This window comes from Anopheles funestus (assembly GCF_943734845.2).
Source record: "Anopheles funestus chromosome X unlocalized genomic scaffold, idAnoFuneDA-416_04 X_unloc_97, whole genome shotgun sequence".
NCBI lineage: Eukaryota > Metazoa > Arthropoda > Insecta > Diptera > Culicidae > Anopheles > Anopheles funestus.
The window spans coordinates 12501-35000 of record NW_026045228.1 but is presented as its reverse complement, the minus strand read 5'-3'; the positions used below and the strand labels follow the sequence as shown (position 1 = coordinate 35000).

The 22500-nt window shown below is 50.2% G+C and overlaps 1 long non-coding RNA gene across 1 annotated transcript in view; it reads right to left on the bottom strand.

Annotated features, from left to right (window-relative positions):
* Positions 1-22500, bottom strand: part of LOC125774238 (uncharacterized) — a 62367-nt gene that overhangs the window by 33852 nt on the left and 6015 nt on the right. The window lies entirely within an intron of this gene.

Here is a 22500-nt window from a genome sequence, read left to right as displayed (position 1 = left end):
TATCCTTTGCGTACCGCCCCATGGCCCCGTCCTTAGAGTTAATGACTAATAGGCTTAACTCTTTGTATGTCTGCACCACAGTTCCCGTTCGTTCCGTGCCGTGGCCGGATACGTATTGCACAACAGTAGATACCATCACCTGACGTATCTAACACACCACTATTGTAACTCGTCGTCGAAGGACCTTTCAAGTGCCTGATGGCCAGGGGAGCTCTTACACGGCACGGAGACACAGTGATGCTCGCCCATCACAGTGTACAACGATCGAGTTTGCTTAAGTGTCTGGGTACCTACACACCAGACACAATGCAATGGCCACGGATCCACACAAGGCACATCACATGCAGAAAGCTTCACCAGATTATGACACATACCACACTCTTGTAACTCGTCGTCGAAGGGGCGTTCAAAGTGCCTTACGGCTAGGGGAGATCTAGCACGGCACGGAGACACAGTGATGGTTGCCCATCAAAGTGTACAACGATCGAGTTTGCTTTCCGCGCAAGCGTTCTAAGTGTCTGGGTACCTACACACCAGACACAATGCAATGGCCACGGATCCACACAAGGCACATCACATGCAGAAAGCTTCACCAGATTCTGACACATACCACACTCTTGTAACTCGTCGTCGAAGGGGCGTTCAAAGTGCCTTACGGCTAGGGGGGATCTAGCACGGCACGGAGACACAGTGATGGTCACCCATCAAAGTGTACAACGATCGAGTTTGCTTTCCGCGCAAGCGTTCTAAGTGTCTGGGTATCTAAGCACCAGACACAATGCAATGGCCACGGATCCACACAAGGCACATCACATGCAGAAAGCTTCACCAGATTCTGACACATACCACACACATGCAACTCGTCGTCGAAGGGGCGTTCAAGTGCCTTACGGCTAGGGGAGATCTAGCTCGGCACGGGGACACAGTGATGGTCACCCATCAAAGTGTACAACGAACGAGTTGGCTTTCAACAAATTCTGACACATAGCAAGCGAGCGACCGAGCTACACCGAAGGCAGCCCATGGTTGGTCACTCGCGGACGATCATCAGTAATGATCCTTCCGCAGGTTCACCTACGGAAACCTTGTTACGACTTTTACTTCCTCTAAATCATCAAGTTCGGTCAACTTCAGCCATGCCAGCTGCAGCTCACGAAGGAACCGCGGAAGGTAAGCCTCCAGAAACCTCACTAAATAATCCATCGGTAGTAGCGACGGGCGGTGTGTACAAAGGGCAGGGACGTAATCAGCACTAGCTAATGACTAGTGCTTACTAGAAATTCCAGGTTCATGGGGACCGTTGCAGTCCCCAATCCCGACTAGATGGGCATTTTAGTGATTTCCCGTTCCTCTCGGAATGGGGGCGCCTATTGGCGAGAACACGCTGCGACCCACATTGTAGCACGCGTGCAGCCCAGAACATCTAAGGGCATCACGGACCTGTTATCGCTCATTCTCAGCTTGCTAAACACAAGTTGTCCCGCTAAGCAGGGCAAACGTAGCCGACGACCGCCCGTGAAGGCGCCGCCCGGCTGTAACGTCAGGTGCGCCCGGAGGCGCACTGCTGACAGCGTTCTAGTTAGCATGTTTGAGTCACGTTCGTTATCGGAATTAACCAGACAAATCATTCCACGAACTAAGAACGGCCATGCACCACTACCCTTAAATTTGAGAAAGAGCTATCAATCTGTCTTACCTCGATAAGTTTGGACCTGGTAAATTTTCCCGTGTTGAGTCAAATTAAGCCGCAAGCTCCACTTCTTGTGGTGCCCTTCCGTCAATTCCTTTAAGTTTCAACTTTGCAACCATACTTCCCCCGGAACCCGATTTTGGTTTCCCGGAAGCGACTGAGAGCACCGAATAGGGGTAGCGTCTCCCAATTGCTAATTGGCATCGTTTACGGTTAGAACTAGGGCGGTATCTAATCGCCTTCGATCCTCTAACTTTCGTTCTTGATTAAAGAAAGCATCCATGGCAAACGCTTTCGCTTCAGTTGGTCCTACGACGGTCTACGAATTTCACCTCTCGCGCCGTAATACCAATGCCCCCAACTACTTCTGTTAATCATTACCTCTAGGTTTCTGACAAACCAACGAAATCGTATAAACCGAGGTCATATTCCATTATTCCATGCAAGATTATTCTCGGCCAACGCCAACCCCACGGGGGGGCCGGACGCTTTGTCTTAGCCTGCTTTGAGCACTCTAATTTGTTCAAGGTAAATGTGAGTATCTTGAGCACCATGAGGAGCCCGTGCCGGAGTTAACCGGTAGCACGGTACTCGTTCACAGAGTAACGCCCAAGTACACCATTGTGAGTCGCAGCCGTGAGCGCGCGCACGAACGGCCCCGGCGTGTAACCGGGCGCCCGTGGCGGTCACGTGTCTGGACGGGCAATCAACTTCGAACGTTTTAACCGCAACAACTTTAATATACGCTAGTGGAGCTGGAATTACCGCGGCTGCTGGCACCAGACTTGCCCTCCACTTGATCCTTGTTGAAGGATTTATACTCAACTCATTCCAATTATGGACCATCGTTAGAGAGGTCCATATTGTTATTTCTCGTCACTACCTCCCCGTACTGGGATTGGGTAATTTACGCGCCTGCTGCCTTCCTTGGATGTGGTAGCCATTTCTCAGGCTCCCTCTCCGGAATCGAACCCTGATTCCCCGTTACCCGTCGCAACCATGGTAGTCCTCTACACTACCATCAATAGTTGATAGGGCAGACATTTGAAAGATCTGTCGTCAGTCGACAAGCGACCATACGATCTGCGTCCTTATCCAGACTTCAACTCAAGCCGCCCGGAGGCGATTGGTTTAACTAATAAGTGCACCAGTTCAGCTACCCGCGAGGGCAACAGTCCCGGCATGTTGCATGTATTAGCTCTGGATTTTCCACAGTTATCCAAGTAACTAGTGGTAGGATGATCTTGTGAATTATAGCTGTTATACTGAGCCTTACGCGGTTTCACATTCATTTATGTTTGTACTTAGACATGCATGGCTTAACCTTTGAGACAAGCGTATATTACTGGTAGGATCAACCAGAATTCGTTCCACTACAGACACACACTCGCTTAGTGGGAAATAAATTTCCACACAACTCTCTCTCTCTAGAACCATATGGAATGGCTCTTTGGTGTTGGGTAAGGCACCAATTTGTTGGGGTGTAACGGTCACCACCAACTTTAAGTTTGTTAGGGCACAACGGAAACCACTAACTAAACTTTAGGAAACTAAATTTCCTCACACATTATCTCTCACCATATTAGCACTAGGTGCTATCCACGATTGTACAACGTTTCAACTCTTGAATCGACCGTAGGGCCGCGGAATTGCTTCCGGGCCCCTATTCTCGCTATTAATTGTTCATCTCTTTCAATACATCGAGTTCGTTCCATTGGGTAGTTCGCATGGCGAACGTTTTGATGCAGCCCCCTGGGGGACCACGGCACTTTACACCGGGTATGGTGTATGCGCAACCTACAGATAACAATAAACCCCTTAGGCGTGTGTAAACCGATGTTGGGCTGCTCAACATCTTTCATGGTTACATCACTTGCACCAGAACCCACGGTGCCGATTTGGTAATATGTTGTACATTTACTCTCAAGATGTACGCTTCGGCCCCTTATTCAGGGGCTCAAGCTATTACCAGCAAGAACAATCCTCATCCAGACTTGAACTCGAAACACCCGCAGGCGAACGGTTTAACTAATAAGTGCACCAGTCTTGAATCCATGCGTCGGTGGAAACAATGCCGGCGTGTTGCATGTATTAGCTCTGAACTTAGCGAGTGATTGCCTTGCAGCTGTCATACTGAGCGTAGAGCGTGATTATCGCTCACTTGAACCATGTTGAATGGCTCTTTGGTGTAGGGTAAGGCACCAATTTGTTGGGGCGTAACGGTCACCACCAACTTAAGACTTGCTTATAGGTATTTCAACGTTTTCAACTCTTTAATCGACCGTGTTTCATTATCATCTCTTCTTCTTATTAAATGCATCGAGTTCGTTCCATTGGGTAGTTCGCGTGGCGAACGGTTTGATGCAGCCCCCCGGGGGGGACCACGGCACTTTACACCGGGCATGGTGTATGCGCAACCTACAGATCACCAATATATTTGTGATCGATAATGCACACTTCTTACACGACTGACCAGTCGACAGCGCTGCCTTCCTATTATGCGTGTGTAAACCGATGTTGGGCTGCTCAACATCTTTCACGGTTACATCACTTGCACCCGAACCCATGGTGCCGATTTGGTAATATGTTGTACATGGTCTCAAGATGTACGCTTCGACCCCTTATTCAGGGGCTCAAGCTATTACCAGCAAGATCAATCCTCATCCAGACTTGAACTCGAAACACCCGGAGGCGAACGGTTTAACTAATAAGTGCACCAGTCTTGAATCCATGCGTCGGTGGAAACAATGCCGGCATGTTGCATGTATTAGCTCTGAACATAGCGAGTGATTGCCTTGTAGCTGTCGAACTGAGCGTAGAATGTGATTATCGCTCACTTGAAAGGGTCAAGCCCTTTCGAGTCGTCCGGTTTTTACGCCAGACGACTCGGTTCACCATCTTTCGGGAAGGGACCGTCTCGGTCGCAAGCTGCTCCGGTCCCCAAACAACCTGCGACAAATGATAGGAAATGCCGACATCAATACGTGTTCAGTTTGGTTTATCGCTCATAGGTCTTTTTGACCATCGATCCCTGATTATAACTCTCAATTAAACAGTCAGGAGAGTAAGGCATGCCCATCGATATCTCATCGACAGGCGATACCGCAAGAACGGCCAACGACACATCAGGTGATCGATTATTGCTACGACTTTTGCTTAATCGTTTCCACTCCTTAGAGAAAGAAACCCCCGGGGACCGTCTCGGTCGCAAGCTGCTCCGGTCCCTAAACAACCTGCGACAAATGATAGGAAATGCCGACATCAATATGTGTTCAGTTTGGTTTATCGCTCATTGGTCTGTTTGACCATCGATCCCTGATTAAACTCTCAGTAATCCAGTCGGGAGAGTAAGGCATGCCCATCGATATCTCATCGACAGGCGATACCGCTTGAACGGCCAACGACACATCAGAGGATCGTATCTTGCTACAACTTTTGCTTAATCGTTTCTTCTCCTTGGAGAAAGAAACCCCCGGGGACCGTCTCGGTCGCAAGCTGCTCCGGTCCCTAAACAACCTGCGACAAATGATAGGAAATGCCGACATCAATACGTGTTCAGTTTGGTTTATCGCTCATTGGTCTTGTTTGACCATCGATCCCTGATTAATACTCTCAATTAGAAGGTCGGTAGAGTAAGGCATGCCCATCGATATCTCATCGACAGGCGATACCGCATGAACGGCCAACGACACATCAGAGGATCGTATCTTGCTACAACTCTTGCTTAATAGTTTCCACTCCTTGGAGAAAGAAACCCCCGGGGACCGTCTCGGCCGCAAGTTGCTCCGGTCCCTAAACAACCTGCGGCATCAAATGATAGGAAAAGCCGACATCAATACGTGTTCAGTTTGGTTTATCGCTCATAGGTCTGTTTGACCATCGATCCTAGAATTCAACTTTCGAGTAAGGCATGCCCGTCGATATCTCATCGATAGGCGATACCGGTAGAACGGCCAACGACACACATCTAGGATCGCATTTACTCTTCCTTGGATGGATAACCAATACCCTAGGACCGTTTCATCGCGAGCTGCTCCGGTCCTCAAACAACTCGCGAACCACCGATAGGATGATATTAGGAATGGCCGACTTTCATCCTTTAACTCTCAGTTCTGCTTACCAAAACATAGGTACTTGGACCTTAAAGACCACTATATGTTCCCCGATCGGGGGCAATCGGAACGTCTATCCATCATCAACATCGTTTCACTCATTCCGAACCACCAAATTGGACAGACAGTACCATATTCACCAACCGATTGCTTCAACTTCGCAAACTGTATGGTAAGTTCTACTAATTTCACATCTTACCATCGACTAATAGGGCATAAATCCACTTGGAAATCACTTTTCCTTGGTCCTCGGACCTTCTACGACAACGTCCAACAAATATCCGAAGTCGTTTCCCAACTTAGACCAAGCATTTCGTATCTTTACTTCTAATCGATTTTTTCTCTCATAATTGACGATCAAAATCTAAAAACCACATTTTGAGCCAGAAGCAGTCGTCCGATCGTCCTGGGGGTAGTCTCAATCGATTTAGAAGGGCCCAATTCATAAAGATACGTACTCAGTCAAATTCATGCTTCTGGCTCACCTACCCCCTATATAGAAAACGAAAGCGTACAGGCGTGGAAAACGTGCCATTTTTCTCCATCACGGACTTTTTTTTTCTCGTTGCACCGACTCTAGTAAAAAAGTGAAATTTTTTACTAGTTACCAACTTTTGCAAATTATCATCGGATATCACTTTTCATGGTCTATAGTAAGTTCTTATCACGTTTTAGTAGTTTTTGAAAAAAAAATTTTTTTGAACTTTTCAAAATTTTTCAAAACAAAGTTTTTGTAGGCGGTTTTGTGTATGGAGGGTTACTAGTCTCGGGGTCACTGTTTGACCAAAAAACCACTATATATCATTCGAAAGGTAATTTCAAGGGCTACAAAAAATTGTTCTACGGCACCCCCCTCCGACGTCTAGTATTCGAGTTATTGGCCAAAAACCATCACTTGAGCGATTTTTCGTTCAGGGTACCCGACTCTAGTAAAAAAGTGAAATTTTTCTCGATTGACCAAGTGTTGCAAATGACCATCGGATTTCACTTTTTATGGTCTATAGTGAGTTCTGATCACGATTTGGTACTTTTTGAAAAAATTTTTTTGACGCACTTTTCAAAATTTTGCAAAACCAAAACTTTTTAGGCGGTTTTGTGTATGGAGGGTTACTAGTCTCGGGGTCACTGTTTGACCAAAAAACCACTATATATCATTCGAAAGGTAATTTCAAGGGCTACAAAAAATTGTTCTACGGCACCCCCCTCCGACGTCTAGTATTCGAGTTATTGGCCAAAAACCGCAACTATAGCGGTTTTTCGTACAGGGTACCCGACTCTAGTAAAATGATGCGATTTTTACTAGTCTAGGAACTTTTTGGTCAAAAAATCAAGTATATGTCATTCGATAGATAATTTCAAGGGCTACCAAAAATTGTTCCACGACACCCCCCTGCGACGTCTAGTATTCGAGTTATTAGCCAAAAACCGCAACTTAAGCGGTTTTTCGTCCAGGGTACCCGACTCTAGTAAAATGATGCGATTTTTACTAGTCTAGGGAACTTTTTGGCCAAAAATCAAGTATATGTCATTCGATAGATAATTTCAAGGGCTACCAAAAATTGTTCCACGACACCCCCCTCCGACGTCTAGTATTAGAGTTATTAGCCAAAAACCGCAACTATAGCGGTTTTTCGTCCATGGTACCCGACTCTAGTAAAATGATGCGATTTTTACTAGTCTAGGGAACTTTTTGGCCAAAAATCAAGTATATGTCATTCGATAGATAATTTCAAGGGCTACCAAAAATTGTTCCACGACACCCCCCTGCGACGTCTAGTATTCGAGTTATTAGCCAAAAACCGCAATTATAGCGGTTTTTCGTCCAGGGTACCCGACTCTAGTAAAATGATGCGATTTTTACTAGTCTAGGGAACTTTTTGGCCAAAAATCAAGTATATGTCATTCGATAGATAATTTCAAGGGCTACCAAAAATTGTTCCACGACACCCCCCTGCGACGTCTAGTATTCGAGTTATTAGCCAAAAACCGCAATTATAGCGGTTTTTCGTCCAGGGTACCCGACTCTAGTAAAATGATGCGATTTTTACTAGTCTAGGGAACTTTTTGGCCAAAAATCAAGTATATGTCATTCGATAGATAATTTCAAGGGCTACCAAAAATTGTTCCATGACACCCCCCTGCGACGTCTAGTATTCGAGTTATGGGCCAAAAACCATTCATACTTGAGCATTTTGCTCATTTTGCCTGTACGGGTACCGGGGACTAGTAAAATCAGGCCAATTTTACTAGAGTAGGGGTCCTTTTTGGTCAAAAAAACAACTTTTGCTCGTTCGATAGGGAATCGATAGGGCAACAAAAAATCGTTCTACGACCCCCCCTTCCGATGTCTAGTATTCGAGTTATGGGCCAAAAACAGTTTATAGCTAATTTTTCACTCGATTTTTCACCAAGTATCGCACATTACTCCGGTTCTATACATTGGATCGTCAATCTTTAAGATTTTATGGGTAGTTCCAACTGTTTGCTACATTTCATCCATACATCACCAACCGATTCAATGTCTGTGCTAGAAGTTATTAGAGGAATAAAAAAATTTACCCTTGGCTTTGGACCGTACAATTTTACCCATTTTTGGCCCATATTTGCCCCATAGCTCCGCCGGTATCCAAGATATGGCCACACTTTCTTCTGGCCATGGGTAGATGGCACTTGTGGCTAGATTTCTTCCATGCACCACTAATCGCTACCATGTCTGTGGCCGGAGCTATTCGACGAACAACCATCGCATTTACCTAGGTACTTTTTCAGATTTTTGGTCCAACTTGCACCATTTTTGGCCCATATTTGCCCCATAGCTCCGCCGGTATCCAAGATATGGCCACACTTTCTTCTGGCCATGGCTAGATGGCACTTGTGGCTAGATTTCTTCCATGCACCACTAATCGCTACCATGTCTGTGGCCGGAGCTATTCACGAAAGCGCCTCGCGCACTTGGTCGGATTTTTGGTCCAACTTCACCATTTTTGGCCCATATTTGCCCCATAGCTCCGCCGGTATCCAAGATAGCGCCACACTTTCTTCTGGCCATGGGTAGATGGCACTTGTGGCTAGATTTCTTCCATGCACCACTAATCGCTACCATGTCTGTGGCCGGAGCTATTCGACGAACAACCATCGCATTTACCTAGGTACTTTTTCGGATTTTTGGTCCAACTTGCACCATTTTTGGCCCATATTTGCCCCATAGCTCCGCCGGTATCCAAGATATGGCCACACTTTCTTCTGGCCATGGGTAGATGGCACTTGTGGCTAGATTTCTTCCATGCACCACTAATCGCTACCATGTCTGTGGCCGGAGCTATTCGACGAACAACCATCGCATTTACCTAGGTACTTTTTCGGATTTTTGGTCCAACTTGCACCATTTTTGGCCCATATTTGCCCCATAGCTCCGCCGGTATCCAAGATAGCGCCACACTTTCTTCTGGCCATGGGTAGATGGCACTTGTGGCTAGATTTCTTCCATGCACCACTAATCGCTACCATGTCTGTGGCCGGAGCTATTCGACGAACAACCATCGCATTTACCTAGGTACTTTTTCGGATTTTTGGTCCAACTTGCACCATTTTTGGCCCATATTTGCCCCATAGCTCCGCCGGTATCCAAGATATGGCCACACTTTCTTCTGGCCATGGGTAGATGGCACTTGTGGCTAGATTTCTTCCATGCACCACTAATCGCTACCATGTCTGTGGCCGGAGCTATTCGACGAACAACCATCGCATTTACCTAGGTACTTTTTCGGATTTTTGGTCCAACTTGCACCATTTTTGGCCCATATTTGCCCCATAGCTCCGCCGGTATCCAAGATATGGCCACACTTTCTTCTGGCCATGGGTAGATGGCACTTGTGGCTAGATTTCTTCCATGCACCACTAATCGCTACCATGTCTGTGGCCGGAGCTATTCGACGAACAACCATCGCATTTACCTAGGTACTTTTTCGGATTTTTGGTCCAACTTGCACCATTTTTGGCCCATATTTGCCCCATAGCTCCGCCGGTATCCAAGATATGGCCACACTTTCTTCTGGCCATGGCTAGATGGCACTTGTGGCTAGATTTCTTCCATGCACCACTAATCGCTACCATGTCTGTGGCCGGAGCTATTCACGAAAGCGCCTCGCGCACTTGGTCGGATTTTTGGTCCAACTTCACCATTTTTGGCCCATATTTGCCCCATAGCTCCGCCGGTATCCAAGATAGCGCCACACTTTCTTCTGGCCATGAGTAGATGGCACTTGTGGCTAGATTTCTTCCATGCACCACTAATCGCTACCATGTCTGTGGCCGGAGCTATTCACGAAAGCGCCTCGCGCACTTGGTCGGATTTTTGGTCCAACTTGCACCATTTTTGGCCCATATTTGCCCCATAGCTTTGCCGGTATCCAAGATATGGCCACACTTTCTTCTGGCCATGGCTAGATGGCACTTGTGGCTAGATTTCTTCCATGCACCACTAATCGCTACCATGTCTGTGGCCGGAGCTATTCACGAAAGCGCCTCGCGCACTTGGTCGGATTTTTGGTCCAACTTCACCATTTTTGGCCCATATTTGCCCCATAGCTCCGCCGGTATCCAAGATAGCGCCACACTTTCTTCTGGCCATGGGTAGATGGCACTTGTGGCTAGATTTCTTCCATGCACCACTAATCGCTACCATGTCTGTGGCCGGAGCTATTCGACGAACAACCATCGCATTCACCTTCTCGTTGCACTTCTTCGGGAATTTGGTGCAACCAAGTTTTCACTATAACTTGGTCATTTTCCGTCCATCGGACATGCGGTTTTGGGTGTCGATACTTGACACCGCACGCTACAATATGTTCCTCCACGACCATGTGGTCCGATGCTTCCAACAGGAGCTATTCGAGGATTACCGATTTTTCACCATTAAAAATGCTCGTTTTTGCACCAACTTTTGCCTATAACTCAGGCTGTATCGATCGGATCTTCAATCTTGAAAAAGTTTTGGATAGGTGGCATCAAATGCTACATTTCGTTCTTCCACGTCAACTTTGTCCGATGTCTAGCAAAAAAGTTATTCGCGAACCAAGTCCAGAACCCATGCAATGGCTGCCCACATTGCATACATCACGGCGGTTAACTCTCGTTACTCTATACCGAGGACTTGGTACTTTTTCAGGCATTCGTTGCTACTTCTCGGTTCATGATATTCGTTTACGGTCTTCACTAGGGCATTTGGTGCTCCTTATCGGTTCATGATATTCGTTTACGGTCTTCACTAGGGCATTTGGTGCTCCTTATCGGTTCATGATATTCGTTTACGGTCTTCACTAGGGCATTTGGTGCTCCTTATCGGTTCATGATATTCGTTTACGGTCTTCACTAGGGCATTTGGTGCTCCTTCTCGGTTCATGATATTCGTTTACGGTCTTCACTAGGGCATTTGGTGCTCCTTCTCGGTTCATGATATTCGTTTACGGTCTTCACTAGGGCATTTGGTGCTCCTTCTCGGTTCATGATATTCGTTTACGGTCTTCACTAGGGCATTTGGTGCTCCTTCTCGGTTCATGATATTCGTTTACGGTCTTCACTAGGGCATTTGGTACTGGGCTTCCCACTTTCTACTGATCGATCCATACTCACTTGCGTGCACCTAGCCTAGGAAGGTTTCCTATGGCTTCCCATCTTTCTACTGATCGATCCATACTCACTTGCGTGCACCTAGCCTAGGAAGGTTTCCTATGGCTTCCCATCTTTCTACTGATCGATCCATACTCACTTGCGTGCACCTAGCCTAGGAAGGTTTCCTATGGCTTCCCATCTTTCTACTGATCGATCCATACTCACTTGCGTGCACCTAGCCTAGGAAGGTTTCCTATGGCTTCCCATCTTTCTACTGATCGATCCATACTCACTTGCGTGCACCTAGCCTAGGAAGGTTTCCTATGGCTTCCCATCTTTCTACTGATCGATCCATACTCACTTGCGTGCACCTAGCCTAGGAAGGTTTCCTATGGCTTCCCATCTTTCTACTGATCGATCCATACTCACTTGCGTGCACCTAGCCTAGGAAGGTTTCCTATGGCTTCCCATCTTTCTACTGATCGATCCATACTCACTTGCGTGCACCTAGCCTAGGAAGGTTTCCTATGGCTTCCCATCTTTCTACTGATCGATCCATACTCACTTGCGTGCACCTAGCCTAGGAAGGTTTCCTATGGCTTCCCATCTTTCTACTGATCGATCCATACTCACTTGCGTGCACCTAGCCTAGGAAGGTTTCCTATGGCTTCCCATCTTTCTACTGATCGATCCATACTCACTTGCGTGCACCTAGCCTAGGAAGGTTTCCTATGGCTTCCCATCTTTCTACTGATCGATCCATACTCACTTGCGTGCACCTAGCCTAGGAAGGTTTCCTATGGCTTCCCATCTTTCTACTGATCGATCCATACTCACTTGCGTGCACCTAGCCTAGGAAGGTTTCCTATGGCTTCCCATCTTTCTACTGATCGATCCATACTCACATGCGTGCACCTAGCCTAGGAAGGTTTCCTATGGCTTCCCATCTTTCTACTGATCGATCCATACTCACTTGCGTGCACCTAGCCTAGGAAGGTTTCCTATGGCTTCCCATCTTTCTACTGATCGATCCATACTCACTTGCGTGCACCTAGCCTAGGAAGGTTTCCTATGGCTTCCCATCTTTCTACTGATCGATCCATACTCACTTGCGTGCACCTAGCCTAGGAAGGTTTCCTATGGCTTCCCATCTTTCTACTGATCGATCCATACTCACTTGCGTGCACCTAGCCTAGGAAGGTTTCCTATGGCTTCCCATCTTTCTACTGATCGATCCATACTCACTTGCGTGCACCTAGCCTAGGAAGGTTTCCTATGGCTTCCCATCTTTCTACTGATCGATCCATACTCACTTGCGTGCACCTAGCCTAGGAAGGTTTCCTATGGCTTCCCATCTTTCTACTGATCGATCCATACTCACTTGCGTGCACCTAGCCTAGGAAGGTTTCCTATGGCTTCCCATCTTTCTACTGATCGATCCATACTCACTTGCGTGCACCTAGCCTAGGAAGGTTTCCTATGGCTTCCCATCTTTCTACTGATCGATCCATACTCACTTGCGTGCACCTAGCCTAGGAAGGTTTCCTATGGCTTCCCATCTTTCTACTGATCGATCCATACTCACTTGCGTGCACCTAGCCTAGGAAGGTTTCCTATGGCTTCCCATCTTTCTACTGATCGATCCATACTCACTTGCGTGCACCTAGCCTAGGAAGGTTTCCTATGGCTTCCCATCTTTCTACTGATCGATCCATACTCACTTGCGTGCACCTAGCCTAGGAAGGTTTCCTATGGCTTCCCATCTTTCTACTGATCGATCCATACTCACTTGCGTGCACCTAGCCTAGGAAGGTTTCCTATGGCTTCCCATCTTTCTACTGATCGATCCATACTCACTTGCGTGCACCTAGCCTAGGAAGGTTTCCTATGGCTTCCCATCTTTCTACTGATCGATCCATACTCACTTGCGTGCACCTAGCCTAGGAAGGTTTCCTATGGCTTCCCATCTTTCTACTGATCGATCCATACTCACTTGCGTGCACCTAGCCTAGGAAGGTTTCCTATGGCTTCCCATCTTTCTACTGATCGATCCATACTCACTTGCGTGCACCTAGCCTAGGAAGGTTTCCTATGGCTTCCCATCTTTCTACTGATCGATCCATACTCACTTGCGTGCACCTAGCCTAGGAAGGTTTCCTATGGCTTCCCATCTTTCTACTGATCGATCCATACTCACTTGCGTGCACCTAGCCTAGGAAGGTTTCCTATGGCTTCCCATCTTTCTACTGATCGATCCATACTCACTTGCGTGCACCTAGCCTAGGAAGGTTTCCTTGGGCTTCCCATCTTTCTACTGATCGATCCATACTCACTTGCGTGCACCTAGCCTAGGAAGGTTTCCTTGGGCTTCCCATCTTTCTACTGATCGATCCATACTCACTTGCGTGCACCTAGCCTAGGAAGGTTTCCTTGGGCTTCCCATCTTTCTACTGATCGATCCATACTCACTTGCGTGCACCTAGCCTAGGAAGGTTTCCTATGGCTTCCCATCTTTCTACTGATCGATCCATACTCACTTGCGTGCACCTAGCCTAGGAAGGTTTCCTATGGCTTCCCATCTTTCTACTGATCGATCCATACTCACTTGCGTGCACCTAGCCTAGGAAGGTTTCCCTTTGGTACCGACTTCCATCTACGCACTCGATATAACCTAGGTACTTGGTACCGATGATGGTTAACACTCAAGCATTTCTTGCATCCTGCGTGCAAGGAACCAATTTTCACTTCTTAGGTACGTTTATGGGCCCGCATTTATCCAATATCGCTCCGATGGCCTTTCGCATTATTTCATCCGATAGCCCTTGCCAAAAGCTACCAAAAGTTCCTCCACGGCCATGTGCTCCGACGCTTAGTTTAGGAAATATTCGAAAAAATTCAAAATAGGAAGCATTTTCTTATTGGAAAATCACCTTAAATCGATGGCCATTTTTTGGGCAAAAACTTTAACGTCTTCCCGACTTTGCGGGAATTGCGAATTTTAGGCACCCAGAGAAAATCTTTTACTTTAAGGGGGCGGCCGCGAAGTTGCCCAAAGTCTCGGACACAAAAATTCTCAAGTTCCCCACTCTAGTAAATCGCCCTATGAGTATCTCCTGGCCCGCGAGCTCTGCGAGCGGGCCAGCTTCGGCGATTTTTGCCTTTTCGCCTAGGCGGTTCTTCTACGAAATTGGCCCACAGCTTTTGGTCAGAAAGCTAGCATTTGTTGCAACAGTTAGGTACTTGGTACCACATTTTGGTATCCATTTGGGCATTTGTGGCAACTACTCGGTACTTTGGCCCACATTTCGCTCTACTCGGGCTTCTATGGTGGTACTTGTCGGTACTTCTGGCCAACTTAGGCCAATTGGGTGCAACTTGTGGGTACTCTGTGGGTACTTTAGGGCGTATTGTGTCTTTCGGGTGAACCTTCGCGATACTTCATGGGTACTGATGGCCAACTTAGGAACATTCAGTGCAACCTTTGGGCCTAAGGAAATTTGTCCAACTCTTTGGACTTAGAAAATTTTCTGGACTTAGAAAATTTTCTGGACTTGTAAAAATTTTCAAATGTTCAATTTGGCCCACATTTCGCTCTACTCGGGCCTCTATGGTGCTACTTGGCGGTACTTTTGGCCAACTTAGGCCAATTGGGTGCTCTTTGTGGGTACTCTATCGGTACTTTTGGCCAACTTAGGCCAATGGGGTGCTATATGTGGGTGCTCTATCGGTACTTTTGGCCATGTTAGGCCCATTCGGTGCTATATGTGGGTGCTCTATCGGTACTTTTGGCCATGTTAGGCCCACTCGGTGCTATTTGTGGGTACTCTATCGGTACTTTTGGCCAACTTAGGCCCATGGGGTGCTCTTTGTGGGTACTCTATCGGTACTTTTGGCCATGTTAGGCCCACTCGGTGCTATTTGTGGGTACTCTATCGGTACTTTTGGCCATCTTAGGCCCATTCGGTGCTATTTGTGGGTACTCTATCGGTACTTTTGGCCAACTTAGGCCAACTCAGTGCTACTTGTGGGTACTCTATCGGTACTTTTGGCCAACTTAGGCCAATTGGGTGCTCTTTGTGGGTGCTCTATCGGTACTTTGGGACATATTATGTCCTTCGGGTGAACCTTCTCGATACCTCATGGGTACTTGTGGCCAACTTAGGAAAATTCAGTGCAACCTATGGGCCTTTGGAAATTGTTCCAACACTTTGGACTTAGAAAATTTTCTGGACTTAGAAAATTTTTTGGACTTAGAAAAATTTTCAACTTCTGTATCTTCTTCATCATGTTCCATTTTGTGGGACTTAGAAAATTTTCTGGACTTAGAAAATTTTTTGGACTTAGGAAATTTTTCAACACTTGTAAAATTTTTGTTCCTTCTTTGAAGAAGAATACTTTCCACTATTAGCTTCTTTCTCTTTTTCTTCTTAGTTGTCTTCTTATTTTCGGTCCGAGAGCGCCGACACTTGTAAAATTATCTAAGTCCGAAGACTTTTGGAATGAACCAAAAGTCAACGAACACAATACATCAACCCTATCAACATCAAGTGGCAACCCGAAGGAAGCGCAGCGGCCAGCCCATGTACAACGCGAAGTTGTAGCATGCAACCAACCAACCGCTAACCTCCAACGGCACTCAATGTATTCGTTACACATGGGCGCACCTGCACCACACTGTCGTGACCATCCAACGAGCCGTCGGTTCGGTCGTGTGTTACAAGCACCCCATCACATAGGCATAGAGTCACCACACAGTGTTCTTCAACACTCTCGTCACATGGTGCAAGTCACGGTACGCACCACCAATGTGCACTGGTTGGCCAATTCCAGCACACACGGGGCGCGCACGCGCAAGCACTAACCACCAAGCATGGGTCGCCTGAGAGGATCGATGCGAACGCATCTCTACAACTTGAAGCTCCCAGCCTGTAGTCCCGTCGTTTGCGGGCGGTCGTAGGTGTCGAAACTAGTGATATCCACAGTCGGCAAGCTCGTCCACCGGTGTTCCCAACATGTATGGTACTAACACGTGCAGCGCGAACCCGCCCTTTGCGGCCTAGTAGTAAGCGGGGATGAGACGCCAGTGTGCCAATGGACAGCACGGACGGTTCTCGGAGGGTTGTTAGGCCCGCTAGCTTACGACCACCTAATGGGTATAAGAAGCGCTATCAGCTCGGATTGGATACGACCTTAGAGGCGTTCAGGCATAATCCAGCGGACGTAGCGTCATACCATAGTCCGTTCGAACTAGTATTGAGCCAGTGGTCCGTACCTGTGGTTCCTCTCGTACTGCACAGGAATTCCGTTAAGATAGCGACAAACAATGCACACCAGTAGGGTAAAACTAACCTGTCTCACGACGGTCTAAACCCAGCTCACGTTCCCTTGAAAGGGTGAACAATCCTACGCTTGGTAAATTTTGCTTTACAATGATAGGAAGAGCCGACATCGAAGGATCAAAAAGCCACGTCGCTATGAACGCTTGGCGGCCACAAGCCAGTTATCCCTGTGTGTGCGTAGCTGTCAAGCCAGCAGTTTAGACGTGCTTTGTGTCGCTCCGTATTTTTTGCAAAAATATTGTGCAAAAGTGCTTATAAATAGCGGAACAATAGTCGAAAAGGGCGAATTGAGTGTCATTCTTAGCGAATATTGAAAAAGGAAATCGTTTTACTTCAATTTACTGCGCTAAAACTCAGTTTAAAGTGTCCCCATACACTTTGTATGGGGAACTTCAGTGGCGAATAAATATCGAAATACCGTGTTAGAACATTGGAAAAGTGGTAAAACACATGCTAGGGAGCATAAACTATCGTTTTCCAGCGACGTAAAGTGCTTTTAAAAAGAGATAAACAGTAAAAACTCGACGTGAAAGTGCGTGCAACAGCGTGGTACGGTGGCGTCAGGTGTGTCGTCGCGTGTGTTTGTGTCATCAACAACACCACGAAGCGTTTTCGAGCAGTGAGGACAACAACCCAACGTAAAAGCTCCCTTTTTATGACGACAGCGCCACCCGTGGCGGGTTCCGCAACTTCCAGCGAAGACAGCAACCACCTTCTCTTCGACGTCTGCAGCGCCACCAGTGACCGGTAGCGGTAGCGCTTAGCCGGGACACCAGCGTTACGAAGCGTTACGGTGCTATAAAACTCGATGCGAATTGCATACCTTTCCGGCGCTTAGCGGTCAGAGAGTGAGAACGCGCAGCCGGAGACCGGGAACGCTTAGCAGGAGACCGGGAACGGTTCTTTGGCTCCGAATCCTTCCCCGGGAACGCCAAAACGAGAGACTTCAACGCGTCAGCAGGCGACGAACCCGTTTTTTTGGTGTTTTCTTGAATCTCTTGCGGAATTTATTAAAAATTCTTATTCTTGCGGTTTTCTCTTGCGAAATTGTTTTTAATAAAGAAAAAAGTGGGAGTTTTTTATTCTTGCGATCCGCGGACGGGAAATCTGCCAAAGGGGCTCTAGCGACGGACGGTCGTTACCTTGGCAGATGTTGAAGGGAATATTCCCTTGTTCCGTCTGAACTATTCGTGCAGGCGGTTTTTTTGTGAAAGGAGCGGAGAATGGAGGGGCGGGTGCTTCGTTCCGGGGTGCGGTCGTCGTCCACGCCTCGGAAGCGGTCCGATACCCCTTCCCCTTTACCGGAGACACCACGGCCGGCCGGACCAACGGTGGCGGTTCCGTCCGAGGCTGATAATTCCGAGGAGGAGGACGATGCGGAATTTTCCGACGCCTCTCTTCTCGAGCAGACGGTGGTGCCGCCAGTGGTAGCGGCAGGGGAGATGTCTTCAACCGTGGCTCCCCACGACGATGGCGAAGCGTCGGTGCTGGCTTTCCAGCACAAGATGCTGGAGAACTTCGCCAAACAGATCGAGTCGCTGACGGAAGAGCTGCGACTTAGCCGGGAACGTGAAGTGGCCCTGAAGTGTACGCTGGAAGCGCTTCAAGAGGGCATGCGTTCCTTGACGGCGCTTCATTCCTCGGCACAGCCTGTTGGTCAGGGCAGTGCCAGGACAAAACGCAGCCGGCAGCAGCGCAACCGTGCGAAGAAAGCTTCGCAACTGCAGCAGCAGCAGCAGCAGCAGCAGCAGCAGCAGCGGCAGCAGCAGCAGCAGCGGCAGCAGCAACAACAACAGCGGCAGCAGCAGCAGCAGCAGCAGCAGCAGCAGCGCAGCCAGCCACAGCCGCAGCGACGGACGGTCGCAGTGTCGGCTAATGGCCAGCAGCAGCAGCAGCAGCAGCAACCGCAACGTCAGCAGCAGCGGCAACAGCAGCAGATGTCCTGGGCTACGGTCGTGAGCGGTCGGAAGAGCCGATCGCAACGTTCGACTCAGCAGCAGCAGCAACCGCAGCAGGTGGGCCAGCCGTACCGGCCACCTCAGATGCGCCAGCAGCAGCAGCAGAGTCAGCAGCAACAACATCAGCAGCATCGTGCCCAGTCTAAGGGGCGTCCTCCGCGTCCTGACCGCATTGCGGTGGTCCCAGGTTCGGACAAAACCTGGACAGAGATGTACGTGAAGCTGCGTACATCTCAGGAGCTGCAGGACGTCAGGGCAGACATCGGCATGGGGCGCCGGACCGTGCAAGGTCATCTGCTTGTACCGTTGCGGAAGAACGTCGATAGCGCGGAGCTGGCTCGCCGGATCCAGCTAGCGCTAGGTGAGGATGGCGAGGCACGAGTGGTGACGGAGATGGGTGAGCTTCTCATCACCAACGTCGACTCTCTGGCCAAAGAGAGTGACGTGAAGCTTGCCATTGAGGAGAAGCTGGGGTCAGCGGCTGGCATCACTCACGTCGAGCTTTGGGAGCTCCGTGATGGCACTAAGCGAGCGCGAGTTCGACTTCCACTGGCCAAGGCACGGAGTCTCATTGGTCAGAAGCTGACACTCTGCCAATGTGTCAGCGGGATCCGTGAAGTGCCGAAGAAGCCGCTCGACCGTCAGCGTTGCTTCCGTTGCCTGCTGATGGGGCACCTGGCGCGGGACTGCCGCTCTTCAACTGACCGGACGGGTCAGTGTTTGCAGTGTGGCGAGGTAGGCCACCGCGTTAGTCAGTGCACGTCGGCAGCTAAGTGCATTGTCTGTCAGGGGCCCCATCGAGTGGGCCACTCATCGTGCCGACAAGGTCAACAGTGTCGGGTGTAGTGAGGGTGATGCAGGTCAACCTGGGTGGTGGACGCACTGCCCAGGATCTGGCCCTGCAAACAGCCCGCACGAAGCGGGTCGACGTGCTGCTGCTGTCAGAGGTGTATCGACCTCCAGAGGGCAGCGGTAACTGGACGGTGGATTCGTCGGGGAGAGCAGCTGTGGTGGCAACCGGCCACCTTCCAATCCAGCGGGTCTGGCGCTGTGCCATGCCCGGGTTGGCTGCTGCGCAGATTGGAGGGGTGGTCTTCATCAGCTGTTACGCCCCTCCACGTCTCAACGCCGGCGAGTTCGAGCAACTTCTGGAGGCGGTGGAGTTGGAGGCCCAACCCCACCCTCGCATCGTCCTGGCAGGCGATTTCAACGCCTGGAATGAGGAGTGGGGTAGCCAACGTACCACCCGGCGCGGTGAAGAGCTGCTGGACACAATCCGGCAGCTTGGGCTTGTGATCCTGAACCAAGGATCGGTCCCGACGTTCGTGGGCAACGGAGTCGCCACTCCCAGTGTCGTGGATGTGTCTTTCGCGAGCGCATCCATTGCTCGTCCAGACACTTGGGAGGTGGCAGCGAACACCACTTCGTGCCACTATACGGCGTCGGACCACCGGTACATTTTCTTCACCGTGGGGCCTCCAACTCTCGACCAGCAGCGACGACAACAGCAGCAGCACCAGCAGCAGCAGCACCAGCAGCAGCAGCACCTGCAGCAGCAGCATCGTCACCTGAACGGGAGGCAGCAGCGACAACAGCAGCAGCATCGCCAGCGGGGACAGGGGTCCTCTTCGTCATCCACCACGTTTCGGCACGCTGGCCGAAGATGGAAGACGACGCAGTTTTCGGTGGAGGCATTCGCAGCCGCACTCCAGACGGCCGGTTTTCCGGAACGAGCCGTCAGCCAGGAGGGGATGGTCGACGCCATGCTAGATGCATGCGACGACACGATGGAGCGCGTCACCATGTCGCATCGTGACCCCCATCGAGACCTCTTCTGGTGGACTCCGGAGATCTTGCGTCTTCGGGAGGAGTGTTCGACCGTGCATGAGCGGATGCTTCGTACCACCGACCTGCAGGAGCGCAGCATTGTGGCTGCACATCATCGGTCGGCGAGGAGAGCTGTCGAGAAGGCTGTCCGGGCCAGCAAGCGAGCGCAGCTCGATGAGCTGATTCAACAGGCGGAAACCAACGAGTTTGGGGCCGGTTATCGGGTGGTCATGTCTCGTCTTCGTGGCTGCTTCGTGCCACCTGAGACTGACCGTGTCGTGTTGGAGCGGATAGCCAACGATCTGTTCCCGACACATCCGCCTGTTGACTGGCCGGACGCTGAATCATCGAGCGTCGACACCGAGGAGCGGAGTTCTTCGTTGACCCCTGTCACCGTGGGCGAGCTGTTGTCCATCGTGGGATCGATGGCGAACCGGAAAGCGCCTGGACTGGACGGTATCCCCAACGCGGCGGTTAAGACGGCCATTAGGAAGTACCCGGAGGTTTTCGTCCGTTTGTACCAGGACTGCCTGGACCGGGGTGCGTTTCCAGCGCCCTGGAAGAGGCAACGACTGGTACTGCTGCCAAAGCCTGGCAAGCCTCCCGGGGAAAGCTCCTCCTACCGGCCGCTGTGCATGCTCGACGCACTCGGCAAGGTGTTGGAGCGCCTAATTCTTAACCGCCTCAACGAGTTCCTGGAGGAACCGGATGCGGAACGGCTGTCGGACGGGCAGTACGGTTTCCGGCGAGGCAGATCCACCATCAGTGCGATCCAGCGCGTGGTCGAAGCGGGCAGGACGGCCATGTCCTTTCGCCGCACCAACGCCCGAGACAAGCGCTGCCTGATGGTGGTGGCACTTGATATCCGCAACGCCTTTAACTCTGCGCCCTGGCAAGCCATCGCCAACGCGCTGAGGGACAAGGGGGTACCGTCATCGCTGCAGCAGATACTGAGGAGCTATTTCGAGGACCGGCGGCTGGTTATCGACACCAGCGAGGGCCCTGTCGAGCGGAACATCAGTGCGGGCGTTCCACAGGGTTCCATTTTGGGACCCACGCTTTGGAACGTGCTGTACGACGGGGTCCTGGGTGTCCAGTTGCCTGAGGGGGCCGAGGTTATTGGCTACGCTGATGACCTTGTCGTCTTGGTCCCCGCAACGACACCCCAAGCCGCTTCCTCGACTGCTGAACGAGCCATCGCGGTAATCATGGACTGGCTGGACCGGAACCGTCTCTCGTTGGCGCCAGAGAAGACGGAAATGACGCTCATCTCCACCCTGAAGCGTCATCCGGTCGTCAGCATCAACATCGGAGGTGTGGTCGTGCAATCCCAGCGCTCCATCCGTTATCTTGGAGTTTGGTTGCACGACCACCTGTCATGGTTGCCGCACGTTCAGCAGGCTGCAGCGAAGGCCATGAAGGTCGCGGAAGCCGTCACGCGCCTCATGCCGAACCACAGTGGACCGAAGTCGTCGCGTGCCCGACTGCTGGCGGCCGTAGCGGACTCCATCCTGCGCTACGGGGCCCCAGTTTGGTCGGAGGGGCTGCAGCTGCGCCAATGTCGTAGATTGGTGCAGCGCGTGCAGAGGACAACGGCCATTCGTGTTTGTCGGGCTTTCCGGACGGTGAGGGGTGAGACGGCCGTGCTGCTGGCCGGTCTCATTCCAATATGCCTGCAGATAGAGGAGGACAGCAGGGTCCATCAACGGCTGAACGATCCAGCCAACGAGATCCCCAGGTCTGGCGTTCGCGAGCTGGAGCGTGACCAGACGTATGAGCAGTGGCAGCAGCGGTGGGACGCGGATGCTGCCAGCGAAGACGCCAGTCGGTACACTCGGTGGACGCATCGAGTGCTACCCGACGTGAGGGCATGGCAGTCACGGAAGCATGGAGACGTGACGTTCCAGTTGGCGCAGGTATTGTCTGGCCACGGATTTTTCCGTGACTACCTGTGCCGGATGGGC